At 36.9% G+C, this 17,367-nt stretch overlaps 1 protein-coding gene across 1 annotated transcript in view; it reads right to left on the bottom strand.

Annotated features, from left to right (window-relative positions):
- zmp:0000001174 (retinoic acid-induced protein 2) overlaps positions 1-1,879 on the bottom strand; it is a 30,815-nt gene extending 28,936 nt beyond the window's left edge. The window contains exon 1 of the mRNA XM_007237488.3: positions 1,550-1,879. The gene's annotated coding sequence lies outside the window, so the exon portion shown is untranslated. The remainder of the gene's footprint in view (positions 1-1,549) is intronic.
- Positions 1,880-17,367: the final 15,488 nt, after the last annotated feature.

Below are 17,367 nucleotides of genomic sequence, written 5' to 3'. Positions count from 1 at the left end.
GTTCATTCTCCACCCTGTTGGTGATTTTTTTATGAAATATATTTTTGTACTGCTGCCAGTACAAGGGTACAAACTTGTGGGTACAAGCTTATGTGTGTGCATATTTGCATTCTATGAAGCCATTGCTAATCCTTGTTGCAATCATACACATCTCTACACACAGAAGTCAGCATGGTGGATATGTCTATAAAGCTAGCCTATATTTGGGACACTCTTGTACACCCCTATTGTCATGAAACCAGACCAATTCTATTTATGTACGCTGGTGGTATAGCTTGTCATGGTAGTAATGCAGTGATCCTATACCTTTTAAAACCTTACACTGCTTGTGAGTCCAACAAAAATTTAATGGATTTTAGCTCCAAAACACAATATAGAAACCAGTAGGTTGAGCATTTTAAAGATCCAGAGATTGTTATTCATATTCATTAGCCTGTTTAGGCTGTCTTATTAACTAGTTTTGGGTTGAGAATAATTAGTGACAATTTATTACATACAATTTTATATACATGTTATGTTGGAGCCTTGTGCAAGGATCCAAACCACTGATGTGAGGTAGCTTGCATTCATCATATAGATCTCTATCTCAGTCCTCTGTATTCATGTGAATGGTACTTTGCTAACGAACAAATTGCTTATAATAGTACAGAGAATATATCTCTTCAGGCTTCTGCATGTTCATTTTCATATTCACACAGAGAAGGAGATGTACCTGTGTGGCCAACAGATTGTATTTAATGTTAGATCAGAGCCTATTCAGGCTGTCTTATTGATTATGTTTGGGTTGAGAATAACTGCTGGACCCTTTGGAAGCCATTCCTGATGGGTTGTTATTACTGTGCAAGGATCTAAAAGGGTGATAATACACACAGGGGTGACCACGGTGAATATGTTACCCCTGTATTCATGGAAACAGACCAGTGTTGTTAACCTAAATGGTTGGTTTACTAATAAATGAATAATAATACAGTGAGTATATTAATACAGTGAGTATATTTCTTTAGGCTTCTTCACCATATTCCTTTGAAATCTAGGAGAGCATATTTAGGCTGTCAAACTGACTGAGTTTGGGTTGAGCTTAAGTCCTGACAGTTTATTAGATACAAATGTATATATGCGTGCTTGGTTGGAGCTTTTGGAAGCCATTGTTGATGGGTTTTGTTCCCAGTCCTCACTGTGCGATGATTCAAAACGTTGATATGGTACTAATAATACAGTGAGTATATCTCTTTAAGATTCATTATATTCATTTTAAATCTACGAGGGGTGAGTGGGGAAATGTGTGGCCAACAGCCTCATAAGCAAAACATATTAGAGCGTTATGCGATTACAATTGTTTTGTTTTTTTTTTAGTTTCAGGACACAATATGGAAACCAGTGGGTTGATCTTTAAGTGTTGTAAAGGTCCATTGACTGTTACTGAGCGTACAAAAGCGGGGTTGGCCAATTTGTATTTTGATCGAATTCATCCTTAGCGTGGGAATACACATACTAGCTACTAATACCAAATGCTAAAAATTAGTCTAGAAACGAGGGAGACGCTTCTTACCTGAGAAACAGTAAATCGCTGAGAGAACAAGGGAAATGGAGAAAATAACGGCGGCGTCGTCTGAGCCAGTCTGTGGATTATCCTCGGTATCCGCGTTTATTTCATTATTTTTAAAGGGGGGTTGGCTTCAGTCGCCGCTAGAAAATTATGATAATCGTATTTTTCGTCGTTTCTCTTTGTGACGGGGTTTCTTCTCCTCATGAAAACAACGCAGATAAAAAATAACCGAATGGACGCTGCGGCGGTCGATCACACGAGCGCAGCCCCACCAGCTTCACCCGGTCCCCGTCTCTTCACCGTAAGATCTCCTCAGAGCAAGATCTGTCAAGACCCCCCCCCCCGTCTCTCTCTCTCTCTCTCTCTCTCTCTCTTTCTCACAGCGAGGAGGAGGAGAAGGATGGAGCCGTGTGACAGCAGAGCTGCGCGCGCAGCCTTCGCTCTCTCTGTCTCTCACTAAAGAGAAGGGGGGGGTGAGGGCGGTGTTAAAGGGACCCAGAGAGCAAATTAACATTGAATTAACGTTCAATTTTCCATCTCTAATTCAATTGAAACAGCGTTGATCTCTGAGGACAGAGTTGTTTATTTATTGGTTCACAGTTAAGCTTTTATATGTTTGTATGTGTTTTCTATTTTTATAGCTTGTATTGTGATCTTGCAGTGTTGAAATGTACAATATGGCCAAAATCTATTTCACGATATACTTTTTATCTCGGTCGATGCGACATACTTTTGATATCGATATGAACACTACAGCCACCGCCTTTGTTATATGTAATAACGTGATTTTAAACACCCAATTACGCATAATGTTATTTTATTTTAATCTTCGCTACATATGATTCAGTTAAAAATGATTTTTACATTCTCTGTAACAATAAGAACATTTATCATATGTTAAAATATCTAATTATTGCTCTCAGACTCCGTCTGCTGACGGCAAACTAGCCGTTATCCCAGCAGGTGACAGCAGGTTACTTTCTGGACCCCCAGATCCCCAGACATATCAATAATTTTTCTACTGTATAATAAGAATTAATATTATTTGTGGAGAGCACCTTTCACGCATTGTGAGTGCAAAAAAGACCGAACCATTCAAAGCTTTTAACTGAATGTTGAATCAATGTCAGAATTTGAACCCTAACAGAAGCCTGTTGTTAAATGTAAAATACATGTTGTTCCTCATCATCAACGTTAAAATATGTAATGTAACAAAAAATATCCAGTGTTCTTAAATAGTATCAGTATCAACTTTAATTTTCTGATTCTGCCTGCAAAATCAACAACCTGGCAGATATTTTTGGCTTCCTGCAAAACAATGGCATTCATATTATATTATTATTATATATATTTCTACAGTCATTGTTTCTAAATTACAAAATGGTCTGGAATATCTTAATTTGCAGTATGTAATTTATAGACACTCCAAATACCAAAATGCATGTACGCGAGTACTGGAAACATGAATTTCACATGTTAATACACTTTAAGCTTAGTCCTAGACTAGTACATTTCCACTTCACAAAGCATCCTCATTTAGATTTTGGCAAACAGCCTGAGTAATTCTGAACCTTGAAACTGCAAGAGATTTTGATGATAACAGTGCTGGACCTGGTCTCAGACTCTGTCCAAATATCTCAGTCTCATAATTGCTTATGTCAGGCCTTTGTCAGAGAGGACTCCTGGATCAGGACTTATGTTAAGCCTCCCTATCAGGAGCAGATTGAGTAAGGGCTTTTTCCCTGGGGAGGCCCTATCACTACCAGCCAGCTTGGGGCCATGCCTACAGCTACTGCACTATTGTTCCACTGGGGAGAAATGCTGAATGGTCTTAATGACTTGCAGGTCTCTGGTGTAAATCCCTCCCTCAAACACCCACATATGGACACGCAAAAAACACACACATATGGAGTAATAATAAGAAAGATAGTTGTGTTTGGCAACCATAGCTGATTACATTTTTTCCAGACGATTTATTGCATTTAAGGGCTTCAAACGTTTTCAAATGTCTTTATTTTAAGGGTGAGATAGTCAGCTGTTTCCTACTGGGAAAAAGGAAAAAGGGATGTGATACACTGTATAAAAATAAAGATATATAAAGATGTAGAGACAGAGAGAGAGACGAGAGACAAAGAAATATAATGAGTGTGCAGTGAGAAGATAAAGAGACTGCAAAGTAAAAATGAGGAAAGCTCTAGCAAAGACTAGAGACAGGGACAAGGAATTTAAAGAGCATGTTGGCAGAATTAGCATAGTTAACTGACACTAAGAAATACAAGACTGGCCTAAAAATGAGAAAGAATTGAGGGGGTAGACCCATAGTGCATGTTGTCTTGTCAGGAACAGACTAGATTAAGCTGGATGATGTTGTATTTAAGAAGAAGAACCAGCACTGTGAATTTAATTTAGGTCACCTCCCCTCCCCCCAGCCTGTGTTTTATCCCTCCATTAAAAGGGAGTCGAGAGGTACTGAGTGGCCGTTTGTGATCCGAATTGTAGTGTATTGTATTCAGCTGTGGTCCAAATGTGCTTCCTTTAGGGTAGAAAGTGTAAACCCTTTAAATATATTAAGTGCAGGTGTGTGATGTGGGCCAATCATCAGTACACAAAACCTTTTAAACTTGAAGAAAACCAGTTTACTTATCATGTGTTCTACTGATAATGTTGTAAACCCAATAGTACTAGTAATCAGTTCCTTTATAGCTTTTTTCAGTTTCTCCAGCTTCTCAGGGATTTCTTTCTTGCCTAAAAAAGACTTTTATTTTAATTGTTCATTGTTTAAAGGTGCTACACAAAAGGCCCCAGGCTGGCACGATAGGCAAAGCATAATCAATTCTGGCTCCATTAAAAAACATTTTTGTAAAAAAAAAAATATATATATATATATAATAAAATACTAATACAAGAAACATTTCAACATGAAAAGAACCAAATACACTGGCAAGAGTAAAACAAGTGACACAACCATTAGCAAATGCTAGTAACACGCACATCCAGTTTCTCCTACACCAAAAAAATGTCACATTGAAATTCATGAATACACTTTACTTTAAATAGAGGGTGTGGTTTTAGTTACTATTTTTCCTACAGCATTTTTTATAGCGTTACTACAGAATGTCTTTATTGCCTTAATCACAATTTGTTTTGTTACTTTTCATTCTTAAATATAAAGGTGCTATTCTTTGCATCATGACTAAAGGATAACTAATTTTGGTTCCATAAAAACATTTTTGCAAAAGAGATGTTTATGTAAAGACACTGAGTAGCTCCTCCCTTTCCATTTTGCATTGCATTGTTGGATAATAAGTGTCCACCATAACCACACTCAAAAATGACTGGAAGCATGTATTGTGGATAACAACCTAATGTTCTCCAGAAATGGTAGTTATGGTCCTTTTTGGGATCCAAAGGGGATTTGTTGTGGCATCATACACTCTAAAAACAGATGTACGATATAAGTACTTTTCTGTACTCAAAGGTACAATATTGGTCTTTACAGGGTCAGATGTTCCCTCTGAGGTAAAAAGTCTTTCCTAACAGCAATAAGTACAGATTTGTACCATTTAACCAGCGAAAAATGTACATTCGGTATTCTGTATGACTGTACTAATAAACAATATATGTTTTAATTGCACTTTTTTTTTTGAAAGTCAGAAAATTTTGGATCATCAAGTTCTTGACACATGTTCAGTTGATGATAATGTTTATAATCTGTATAATCTTTACTGGCACAAAAAACATGGGTACAAAAAAGGACTTTCAATGAAAGGTACTTTTTTTTTTTACCTCAAAATAAGGTACAGCTCCAGCGACAAGCTTTGTACTCTTTTAGTTCTTTTTCTTTTTTGAATTCTCATGTTTCTTTTTTTATCTCTTATTTTTCTTAGTGTGTACATAGATTTAATTAAAGTGCCTTTGTTTTTAAGAGTGAACAATTCTGACATAAAGCAGACATCCTAGTAATCCATCTAGGAACATGTAGAAGAAAGTATGGTTTTAAGAAGACAGGTTCAGGAAGTTTAAGTTCAAACTGAACTCCGGAAAGCCTGGTGACGTTTTTAGCAGCGGAGTGCTTTGTTTGTGGCTTCTGGAAGAAAACCTTCCCTAGCGCTGATAACGTTCATCAGGAAACTGGCTGACACTACAAAGCTTATTCACTGTTCAACAAGTCGTTTCAGTTGTATTTTCATGGGTCCCAACCAAAAGAAAGAAAAGGAAAGGCAACAGGACGGCTTTCTCCACTTCCCTGTTCATGGGCACAGAAACAGGAAACAAGAAACATAGCTGTACAAAATAAAAAGCAGTTATGCAAATTCCTCAAATTCCGAGGGTCCAGCATCCCTCGGTATCGGGTCAGACAGGTGGGCAGTCAGTGACTCGGAGGAAAGCAGAGAGATGGATTATGTAAAACAGAAAATATAAAACAGTATAAGAGTGACATACAAGGGGGCGCTATGGAGCTGGGAACCAAGATGGTCGCATAGCGTGGAAGCTCTGTAAAGACACGCACAAAATTAATCGAAAACCCCAAATTAATTATATCAACTGAATTGGAAGCATGTCAAAAACAACTGCAGTCAAGGAATGTGATATTTTCACTCGGAAGCGCTCTTCTCAAAAAGCCAAATACAAGCAATTTGCCGACCGGACGACAAGGCCGTCAACAACATGGCGGATCTAGCGATGGTGTTGGCTGAGTTGAAGTCACTCCGCTCAGAGTTTGGGGATTTTGAGTCCAAACTGGACAGTATAGATAAACGGATAAGATGGCCAATTCTGTTGCTGCACTGGAAGGTAACATGTTGGAGGTGAAGCAGAAGGTTGCTGCTAATACAACACGGGTGGAAGAGGCTGAAAACCGAATTATGACGGCAGAGGAACACTTGGGAAAAAACAGCACTGACCAACGCATTGAAACGAATCACATACCTGGAGTCCAAGTCCGAGGACCTGGAAAACCGAGGTCGAAGGAAGAACCTGCGGCTGTTTGGTCTCCGGGAAGGCGCAGAGGGCAGCCAGTCACTGCTGGAGTTTATACAAAACATGCTACCGCGCTGGCTGGAGCTGGACTCCGACAGGTCCTTCGTCCTCGAGAGAGTTCACCGAACATTGGCAGCACCGAAACCAAACCAAAACATGGCGGTTCTCATACGGTTTCTGAAATTTCAAGAGTTTGTTTTCCGCTCCGTCAAACAACGCGGCATCACTTATGAAGGGAACCGGCTCTTCTTTGCTCAAGACCTCTCAGTCGAGACCATGCGACAGCAACGTGAGTTCGACGCGGTCAAGAAAATGTTCGTCGAAAAAGGAATTTTCCGCGGATTTCAGTACAGTCCATGCAAGATGAGAGTCCTCCATGGCGGGAAAATACACCTGTTTTCAACACCAAAAGACGCAGAGGAATTCCACCGCGGACAGGTCTGAGTGGTCTATGGTGAGAACTGACTGATCTTTTTTCCCATGGGATGAGGTCGGTGTTGACTGACCATTGGGTGACTTACACTAAATATGTCCCAATATATTTTTGTTCTTGGAAAATACTAATGTAATACTTTTGAATGAATATTCAGAGCAAATAACATTGGCAGTTCAGTTAATACTTTGATTTCATGTTCGTTATGTGGGTTTACTAAGTTTTAAGACACCATAAGTGCGTGTTCCAGGAGTACCAATAACCACAAACTCGGGTTTACATAGCGTTAGTTTTGCTGCTCCTCCAGAAAGAGGATCAGCGTAACCCCCAGAGTTAGTTGTGAGTAAGGGGAGGGGATGGGAGGGGAGGGCTACTTCAAGTGTTCAAACGTTTTCATGTATGTGTTTTTTTTTTTTTTTTTTTTTTATGTTACGCACTCAAAACAGCAGTATATTTTACAGTCTCTATTCATATTACTGACATACATTATATATGGAACAAACCAACATCCAGAATATTTCCGGTATAAAAATTACAAGCTGGAATGTTAGGGGTCTAAGGAAGTTGGTAAAATTAAAACAGGTTATAAATAGAATCAAACAACTTAGATCAAAAATTATTTTTCTCCAGGAAACTCATTTAACCGTCTCAGAGATTAGAATGGTAGAGAATAGATGGCCCGGAACAGTAATATATGTATCATATAATAATTACGCGAGAGGTGTTCTCATCCTTATTCACAGAACGATACCCTTTCGGGTTTCGAACACAATCCAAGACCCAAACGGAAGGTATGTTATTACTCAAGGTAATATTCTTTCTCTTAGATTAAACTTGGTCAGTATATACGGCCCGAACGAAGATAATCCAAATTTTTTGGAAAATCTTTTCCTTACTATGTCTACTCTTCAGGGTTTTTATATAGTTGGAGGAGACTTTAACTGTACCTTAAACCCAGTAATGGACCGCTCGACAGGCTGTGACATCTATAAAGTAAAGACTAGGAAATTAATAAAACAATACATGGTAGATATAAATTTGGTTGAAATTTGGAGAGAACAAAACCCAGACAAAATAGAATACTCTTGTCACTCAGGCATAGGCAAATCACGTTCTCGTATAGATTATTTTATTGTTTCAAGAGTGCTCTTGCCAAAGATTAAAAACTGCTGTTATGATAGCATAGTAATAAGCGATCATGCACCCATTTCATTAGATATCTATGTCGATAAATTTATTCACAGTCCTCCTAATTGGCGATTCCAGGTGAGATGGCTACAGAATCCAGATTTTGTTAAATTTGTGGAAACTAAAATAGATAGCTATTTCGAATTAAACACAAATCAGACAAGTGCTAGTACAAGATGGGAGGCATTCAAAGCATACATAAGGGGAGAAATTATTAGTTACTCCAGCTCTGAGTCTAAACAAAAAAGAATAGAGATGGAAAGTTTGGAAAAGGAAATTAAATATTTAGAGACGGATCTAAATGAAACAAATGATTCAACAAAACAAAGAAATCTACTACTCTTGAGAACCAAATATTTTAAATTATCTGTTGATAAAGTCGCAAGAAACTTGACATGGTTAAAACAATCTTAATATGATCAAGGAGAAAAGGCCGGAAAACTCCTAGCATGGAGAATTAAAAAAATGCAGACTGACCGAGCAATTAACAGTATAGTAACTCCATCAAAAAACCTAACAATAGACCCATTGGAAATTAACAACTGCTTTAGGGAATTCTATGTACAATTATACAAATCAGAATGCTTTGAAGTCTCAGAAGAGCGGAACACATTTCTTGATAAACTTCAATTCCAGACACTGACAGAAGATGTAAAAGAGGAGTTAGATGGTGAATTAACCATTGAAGAGATATCACAGTCTATTCAAAATATTAGTAGCGGTAAGGTCCCAGGACCTGACGGCATACCAATTGAATTTTATAAAACCTTCAAAAAGCAGCTATTAGCCCCACTCTTACATATGTATGAGGAAACATATCAAAACGGAACTCTCCCTCCCACTTTAAGACTGGGAATGATAACACTCATTTTAAAACCAGACAAGCCTCTTACAGAATGTTCTTCATTTAGACTAGGGTTGTCACGATACCAAAATTTTGAATTCGATACCGATACCAACTGTAGTATCACGATTCTCGATACCAAAACGATACTTGGAAGAAAAAAAAAAACAATAAAAATATCTGAACATAAAATGTTTATTTTTGACTGAACTGGATTGAACACTGAACAATAGGTGCAAACGTTTTTATTCTAAAATGAAACAACACTTCCTAAAAACTAAAACTAAAACCAGAGGTAATGGTAGCCTGACTATGTGAACCTGACGGGCGGGCAGAAGTTAAGTTCTGAATAAGGAAAATAAAGAGACAGAAGAACATTACAATGTTATGTTCATTTTAACACTCACTGCTCCGTTTTATTAATCAACCGTTTACCGTTTTTAATAAGCAGTCGCTAGTAAATCTTAGTAAAGCTACAGACAGAGTGTATCTTGACTAACTCCACTAACCTGTCGACTTCTCAGCTCTTTGTAGAGATCAGGGTGCTTGTCTGCTATTATGTTAAATAACACTGTAACATAGAAGCATAGAACTATTATTTAATTAAAATGATTTTTAAGAACAGCTAAACACACTGCTGCAGGTCAAACGCGGAGGCGTTCACGTGCGAGAGAGAGAGAAACAGAGAGAGAGACACAGCGAGAGTGAGAGAGAGAGAGATTTGCGTGTTCTGATGTGAGCTACTCACAGGTAAAGGTTCTCTTTTATCTCCTCGTGCTCATATTCTAGTCCCACACATAATTCTGCAGCTCCCTCAGTGTTTTCTGTCGTATTTTGCGGCTAGCGCGAGCGCTTACAACTAACACCGCGGACCGTGAGGTGCCGCCGCGCTTGTGCCGAATCCGCTACTGAATCCGACTCCCGCTTCGCGGACAGAATCGGCACAACACCCCACGCTGTACAACTGCGGGAGTGAAAACAGCGCTAATAAATAAAGTAGTTTAGTTTCACTTTCAGTTTTCGTTATTTTCGTTATTTTATTTAAAAATAAAAATATAAATAAAAAACAGATGCCTACATCTCAGACTATTTTCCCACACTTCACTCCTCGCGCCCGTTTTGTCCACAAGTTGCGGACGAGAGACATCTGTTATTTTAGCCGTCGCCATTCTACACTCGCTGCTGCTCTGCTGGCTTGCGCGTGAATCGATTCATTTGTTCAGAACACTAAGTTTATCTGAATCCTGCCACACCGACTGCTGCGGTGTGAATCAGTTTTCTTATGAACTGAATCAAATCGCGCCTACTAATTTGACTCATTTGAAGCTAGTGACTGGGCTATATACAGTATCGAAAGCATCGAACGCTAAAGAACCGAATCGTTTGTGATGACGTAGTATCGAAAAAGAATCGAACCTTCGGTACACCGTGCAACTCTAATTTAGACCGATAAGTTTGATTGGAGCTGACACAAAAATACTTTGCAAAATGCTAGCTAGAAGATTAGAATCTTATATTCCACGTCTAATTCATAATGATCAGAATGGATTTGTGCAGAATCGCCAAGGATTCCATAATATTAGAAGGGTTCTCAATTTAATCCATGAAAATTCAAATGTTAGAGATACAGCAGTGTTGTCACTGGATGCTCGGCAGGCCTTTGATAGGATTGAATGGCCATATCTGTTTAATGTCCTGTCTAGATTTGGATTCGGAAATAATTTCCTTAAATGGATTCAGATTTTATACACAAATCCAATGGCTAGTGTATTAACAAATAATTTAATCTCTAAACCATTTGTTTTGGAACGATCGACTCGTCAGGGATGTCCCCTATCACCAATGTTGTTTATCCTGGCTATAGAGCCCTTGGCCATGGCAATAAGGACACAGACAGGCCTGTCGGGCATCCAGCTTGGAGGCCAGGAACATAGGATATCTCTGTACGCTGATGATGTGATTGTCTTTTTAACAAATCTGTCTACAAGTATCACAAAATTAATGCAACAAATTGAGCTGTTTGGACAGTTCTCTGGTTATGATATCAATAATTCAAAGTCATCAACATTGTTTCTGAATAAAAAAGAAAGATTAGAACCAGTCATAAAAATCCCTTTTATTAATGTACAGGATGGATTTACTTACCTTGGCATCAAAATCACCCCAGAGATTAAAGATATTATTCCAACCAATTATGATCCATTAATGGTCAAAGTGAAGGAATCATTGGATAGATGGATGAGCATGCCTATATCGATGTTCGGCCGTATAAACATGATCAAAATGAACATATTACCAAAATTTCTATTCCTTTTTCAATCACTTCCTCTGTCGTTAACAAAATCATTTTTTGATGAACTTAATAGTATTTTTAGTAAATTTATTTGGAATAACAAAAAAGCTAGATTGAGACTTAAGCTGCTTTACTTGCCTTATGAAAGGGGAGGGGTAAGGTTTCCAAATTTGAAATGGTATTACTGGGCTGCTCAGCTGCGTTCTGCTATGTTTTACTTTTCAACTGAGGAGCTTCCAGCCTGGGTCAATATTGAGCAGTCATCGATCCAAAGTCTTCCATTAAATTTGTATATATATTCTGCAAGCCCCAAAAAGCTTAAAAGATTAACAAAGAACCCCTTCCTGAGAAATACTATTGATACATGGTATAAAGCACATTACCATATTAAGGATACTCCTACTATCTCTCAATTCTCTCCTATATGGGGTAATACATATTTCAGAGCAGGAAAGGCAGATGGTGGTTTTAGAATATGGGCAAATAAGGGTGTTCAGAAAATAGGAGACCTCTATATGAATGGTAATTTTCTTACATTTGAACAACTATGTCAGATATATGATATCCCTAAAAAACATTTTTTTAAACATTTGCAATTGAAACACTTCATTTTATCAAAATATAAGCACATAATGTCTGAACCACCATTATCACACCTTGAAAATCTTACACTCCTTAATTTAAATGGGAAAAGTCATGTTACTTTATTTTACACAGCGTTAATGTTAAATGATAATGAATCCACCCTTAATAAGCTAGAAGCTTGGAGATTAGATATGCATGAGGATATACATAAAGCTGATTGGGAAATGGCATGTGTAAAAGCACAAAAGCAAACCATTAATACAAGAATGAAGCTATTACAGTATAAGTGGTTAATGAGAACCTACATCACCCCAGTTAAACTAAACCGCTGGTCATCTGATATTCCAGACACCTGTATTAAATGCTTAGAAGAAAAAGGCACACTCATTCATTGTGTTTGGGACTGTCAAAAAATACAAAAGTACTGGAAAGAAATTGTACAAATGATATCTGAGACTGTTTGTGTGAAGGTGCCACTGCAAGCAAAGCTGTGTGTTTTAGGAATATATCCAGATAACTTTATTGTTAATAAAAAGCAAGCAACCTTAATTGACTTTGGACTCCTACAAGCCAGAAGGATGAATGCTCTATATTGGAGAAAAACAGATATGCCCTCACAGCTTGTGTGGTTAAAGGAAATGGCAGCTTGTCTTGTACTAGAAAAACTGACTTACATAACCAGAGGAAGGGAAGGAAAATTTGAAAAAGTATGGAGACCATTATTAGAATTTCTAAAACAGCTAAATATAGAGACATATGAAAATGATGTATGATGAGTGTTTTTTTTTTTTTTTTTTTTTTTTATGCGTGTGTGTAATTTTATTTAGTTTACTTTTTTATTGTCTATCATACTATGCCTGTTTTCAATGTGAATTATGTGAAATGCTTTCTGACTTCATTTCTATTTGATGGTGAAACATGTATGTATGATTGTCCATTTTTGAAATACATGTAAAATCCAATAAATATATTGTTTAAAAAAAAAGAGTGACATACAATGTTATGTGAAAGTATCTGTACAGTAATTGTACAGTAATTTAGTATTAAGTTTGACAGTATGCATACTGTACATAGTAAAATACAGTAAAATACTGTAGTTTTGAGTAAAGTTAACATAAATACTGATATGATGATGACACTGTTTTATTACAAATTTCATTTACTGCATCTTTCAGTAAAACATTGCTATACCAGTGCAGTCAACAAATGTCAATTTGAAGTTCATTAATATAATTTACTTTGAATTGAAGGAAATAAAGCTTTTAATATTTTTTACATGTGGCACCAGTTATTTTTATATTTACAGACATCGTTACAGTTAATCGTTAGCAAGCTAAGGTAAATAACCACTAGCATATGTCGGTTAAGTTAACAATAGCATATGTATTTTAATCAAAACTAGTATCTAAGTTGGAAAACAAAAATCCTACAATACCATACTGTGATTCAAAAAAGAAATATGTTTACTGCAGAACTCACTTTCCACTGAATTCCACTGACTATAATGCTTTGCAGAAAGTATACAGCACTGTGGTGGGACAGCTTTATTCAATGATGTTATATACTTTAAACATCTACATGGATATGTACAGTTTCAGACAGTCCAATGCAGTATTTTTTTTTTATTGATTACTATATAAATCTTCTCAATCTCAGTTTTGTGTTGCTGTTATTATATCTGTCTAATCACAAATTAGTCCTAAATTGTTTTACTGTGACAAGTATGTGCCAAGATTTTTTCAAACATTCATACAATACATTCCAAATAATACTTGCTACATGGTGCAATATGTTACATTGGAAATAATTACATAATGATTAGATTTACATCCGAAATAACATTAAAACCAAATCTTAAATTGAGTATGTTCCCAACAAACTGCCAAAACCGCTCTGACCAATCAAAGCATAAACTTTATGACATTTAATGTAAACATTTTTGGTAGGTACTAACCAGTGTTGTGAAAGGTAGGGACCAGTTAGGAAGAGATCCAATCACTAGTACTTTAGCGAAGGTGAAGGGGCGGGACAAGCGGGGTAGTCAACCAATCAGTACCCGCCTCTCCTGCAGTAGCGCGCAGATTCAAAAGCCGGGAAGACAGACTCGCCTAAACTGTCGTTACGTATGGGGCTCGCCTGGAAGTTAACTCGACAGTCATAGCAGAGAGAAAGAGGAGAGATTATATCTCTCTCCTTTGACGTCGCGAAAAACAAAGACAAAGTGTAAACTGTGTGGAGCGACTCCATCTGGTAAAAACACCACTAATCTTTCAGCTTCTGTAGACAAGAGTCACACAGATCAGCGTTTTAATGCTAATGCTATTTCATGAGCTGATAGTGTTTTTAACTTGACTGTGTACTAAAACACACCACTGCTGTTCTGTAACGTTAATGTTACTGAGAACTCACTCATTAAGATTAGATCATCTATTTAATCCCACAGTAGAACATATAGCTAGTGTTACAGCAGCAACAGGTCAGAAAGGAAAAATATGTAGCAAAAATATAACAATAAAATAAGTGAATCTATTAACCCAAAGGTCTGCGTAAAGTAGTTCCTTACAGCACTTCCTCATAAGTTTCTCGCTTTAACTCATGAAGTCACGGAGTTCATCCTGAGAGCATCTGTATAGGACAGTGTGTGAGTGTATGTTTTTGACCTTATTTATAGAATGTAGTGCTGGAGCTCGTTAGTAGTTACTAGCTGGGTAGTGCTAGCTCCTTTAAAAACTGTTTTTTTTTTACATATACAGCTCTGTTCAAACTATATTGTAACCATTCAGATGTTTTATGACCTGATTTCTACAACATTTTAAATGTTTAAATATTTATAGTCACATACCTACAATAATAATATACATTAAATTATATATAAATATAAATATTTTTCACATTCAAACATTAATAATATTACACAAGTGGTTAGTAACTGTTTCATTTCGTATAAGTGTATAGTTAATAATTCAAGGGAACTGATGAAAAAGCAGCTACATTTACACCCTTTACATTTTAGTCGACTAAATTGACTGTAATTTTAGTCGAATATATTCTTATGATATTTAGGGTGCTTTCACACCTGCCTCGTTTGGTCCGGACTTTCGGACTTTTCAGTTTGGTCCGAACCAAAGTAGCAGGTGTGAAAGGGGCCGCGAACCACAGTCCGGACCAAAGGACCAGATTTGGGTTCGACCAAGAGAGGTGGTCTCGGTCCGGATCTTCTGAACCATGGTCCGGTTCGCCTGCAGTGTGAAAGCACTTTTCTGGATGGTTCGAACTTTCGGTCCAATTACAGGATGTTGAGCAGGCGTTCCTCAACAACGGCAGCAAAAGAAGAAAAATAACCATCTACTACTGACTACTGACTCTTAAAATAACCGGAAAAGCAGGAAAAATGTGCCGTGGATACAGCTGCTTCAGGACAAGCACGTTCGTTTGGCGAATTGGAACTAATCTAGAGTAACTGTGACTGAAGTTGCTGATGCTGGTATAAAAACCACAATACAGCACTACTATGGAGGCGAAATGAATCTGTTCATTCATTTTATCCTTATCCTGGAAAGGCTTTCCACCGAATGAACCACCCGCTGAATTGTCAACACGCCAACGTCAGACCAATCAGCGTCAAGTCAAGGAAAGGGATGATGAAAGGATGTAGGAGTATCACACAAAAGTCTTTGGTGCGCTCCTTAAACTGCAGTGTGAAAATAAAAATAAGCGGACCAAATATATACAATGTAGCAAACACATGGTTCGGACCACGGTCCGGACTTTCAGGTGTGAAAGCACCCTTAGTCGACTAATACTAGACTAAAACTAAAAACATTTTAGTTGACTAAATTATGAATAAAACTAAATGTTATTTTTGTCATAAGACTATGACAAAACTAAATCAAAATTTGTTGTCAAAATTAACACTGGTACTGACCACTGCATACCGGAAACACCTCCCCAGTCATGTGTGTTGTTCTTAAAATGTTCTGACACAAAGTAGTCACAATTTAGTTATTGGCAATCTTGTCACATCTCAGATCCTCACGCTTGTAAATTTTTCCTGCCTTTAACACTTTGACTTCAAGAACTGACTGGTCACTTGCTGCCTAATATGTAGATTGGACCTCTTGGCTGGGGTAATTATATTCAGATAATCAATGGACAAAATGCTTTTCTTACTCTTGTAGCAAGTGAAAATGTATTTCTATATTTGGTGCAACCACAGTAATGTTTAAACCGATTTTTTGCTAGACTACATTTCGGCTTTTGGCATTGTTGTATTATTATTATTATTATTATTATTATTATTATTATTATTATTATTATTATTATTATTATTATTATTATTATCTTTTTTCCCCTTATACCTTAATCTCAGTATTGTGTCTTTTGTTGTGTAGATGGAAGTTCCATCGCACCATCTAGTGGTGTATTTAGAAATGGGAACATCTCTGAATCCTGTGGAACCTGTTGAGATAAATTCATAGATATGGGACGAGATCACGCAGTCTTACAGAAAATTAATATCAGTGTGTTGTCTTGAATCTTGCTCAAATCAAATCATATAAAGAGTTTACTATTGATTATAATTACTGGTACTTCTTTACTAATATTTCTAAATCTACACAAATACATAAATCTATACAAATACAATACAATGCAAAACGTGTCCTGCTATAGTGCTGGTGGTAGAGAAAGACGAATGAGAACTTTCTTTCACACTCAGTAGTTTCATTATGACCATTTTACAAATCAGTCATTTATTTTCCTTTTGTGCGTAAAAAGAAATAGCAGATGACACTACACTGTAAAAACGAAGTTGGATGTCTCATTCTTACGTTTTCACACTTCTATTCAGACCAGTCCCTAAAACACATTAATACGTGCTTGAAAAGAGAAACAACGCTGAAGAGAGAGTGATGAAAGAATGTCGAGACAACAGGAAAGATGGTGCAGGCAAGGGCGTAGGAGCGGGCTTGATATTGGGGGGGACACATTTGCCAATATGAACCCAAGCCCACCCTATAGTTTCCTAGAACAACATTTGTGGAAATTACTTTAAATTAAAAGTAAATTATTATTATAAGGTGATTTTACAACCTAAACAGGTTACTCCACGTTACAGTTACTGTTGTTAGAAAAAAATATGCATGCAATGTCTGAATTATATACATATAACAAAAATGATCAGTTATCACCTAATATTTAAAATAATATAACAGATTTGGTTATTATTATTATTATGTATTGGCATGTCAATTCTGTCATATATTTACATTTTCTCCTGCGCTTTTATTTCTTTTTCTACTGAGAGCTCTTCTTAAGATGGTGTCCTTTTATGTAAAAGAATGTAACTTTACGTTGCATAGAGATTTTTATAAACGTCAGGACATGTGGTCTTACTGTGAACTACAAATGAACAGACGTCACTTTACAGCAGTATTTCTCAACCCTGTTCTTACATATTCTACTGCATATTAACACTGTTCTGCATATTTTAGAGCTTC

Source organism: Astyanax mexicanus, chromosome 13 (assembly GCF_023375975.1).
Source record: "Astyanax mexicanus isolate ESR-SI-001 chromosome 13, AstMex3_surface, whole genome shotgun sequence".
Taxonomy (NCBI): Eukaryota; Metazoa; Chordata; class Actinopteri; order Characiformes; family Acestrorhamphidae; genus Astyanax; species Astyanax mexicanus.
Note: the sequence above shows the minus strand (reverse complement) of the source record. Positions and strands in the feature narration are given on the sequence as shown.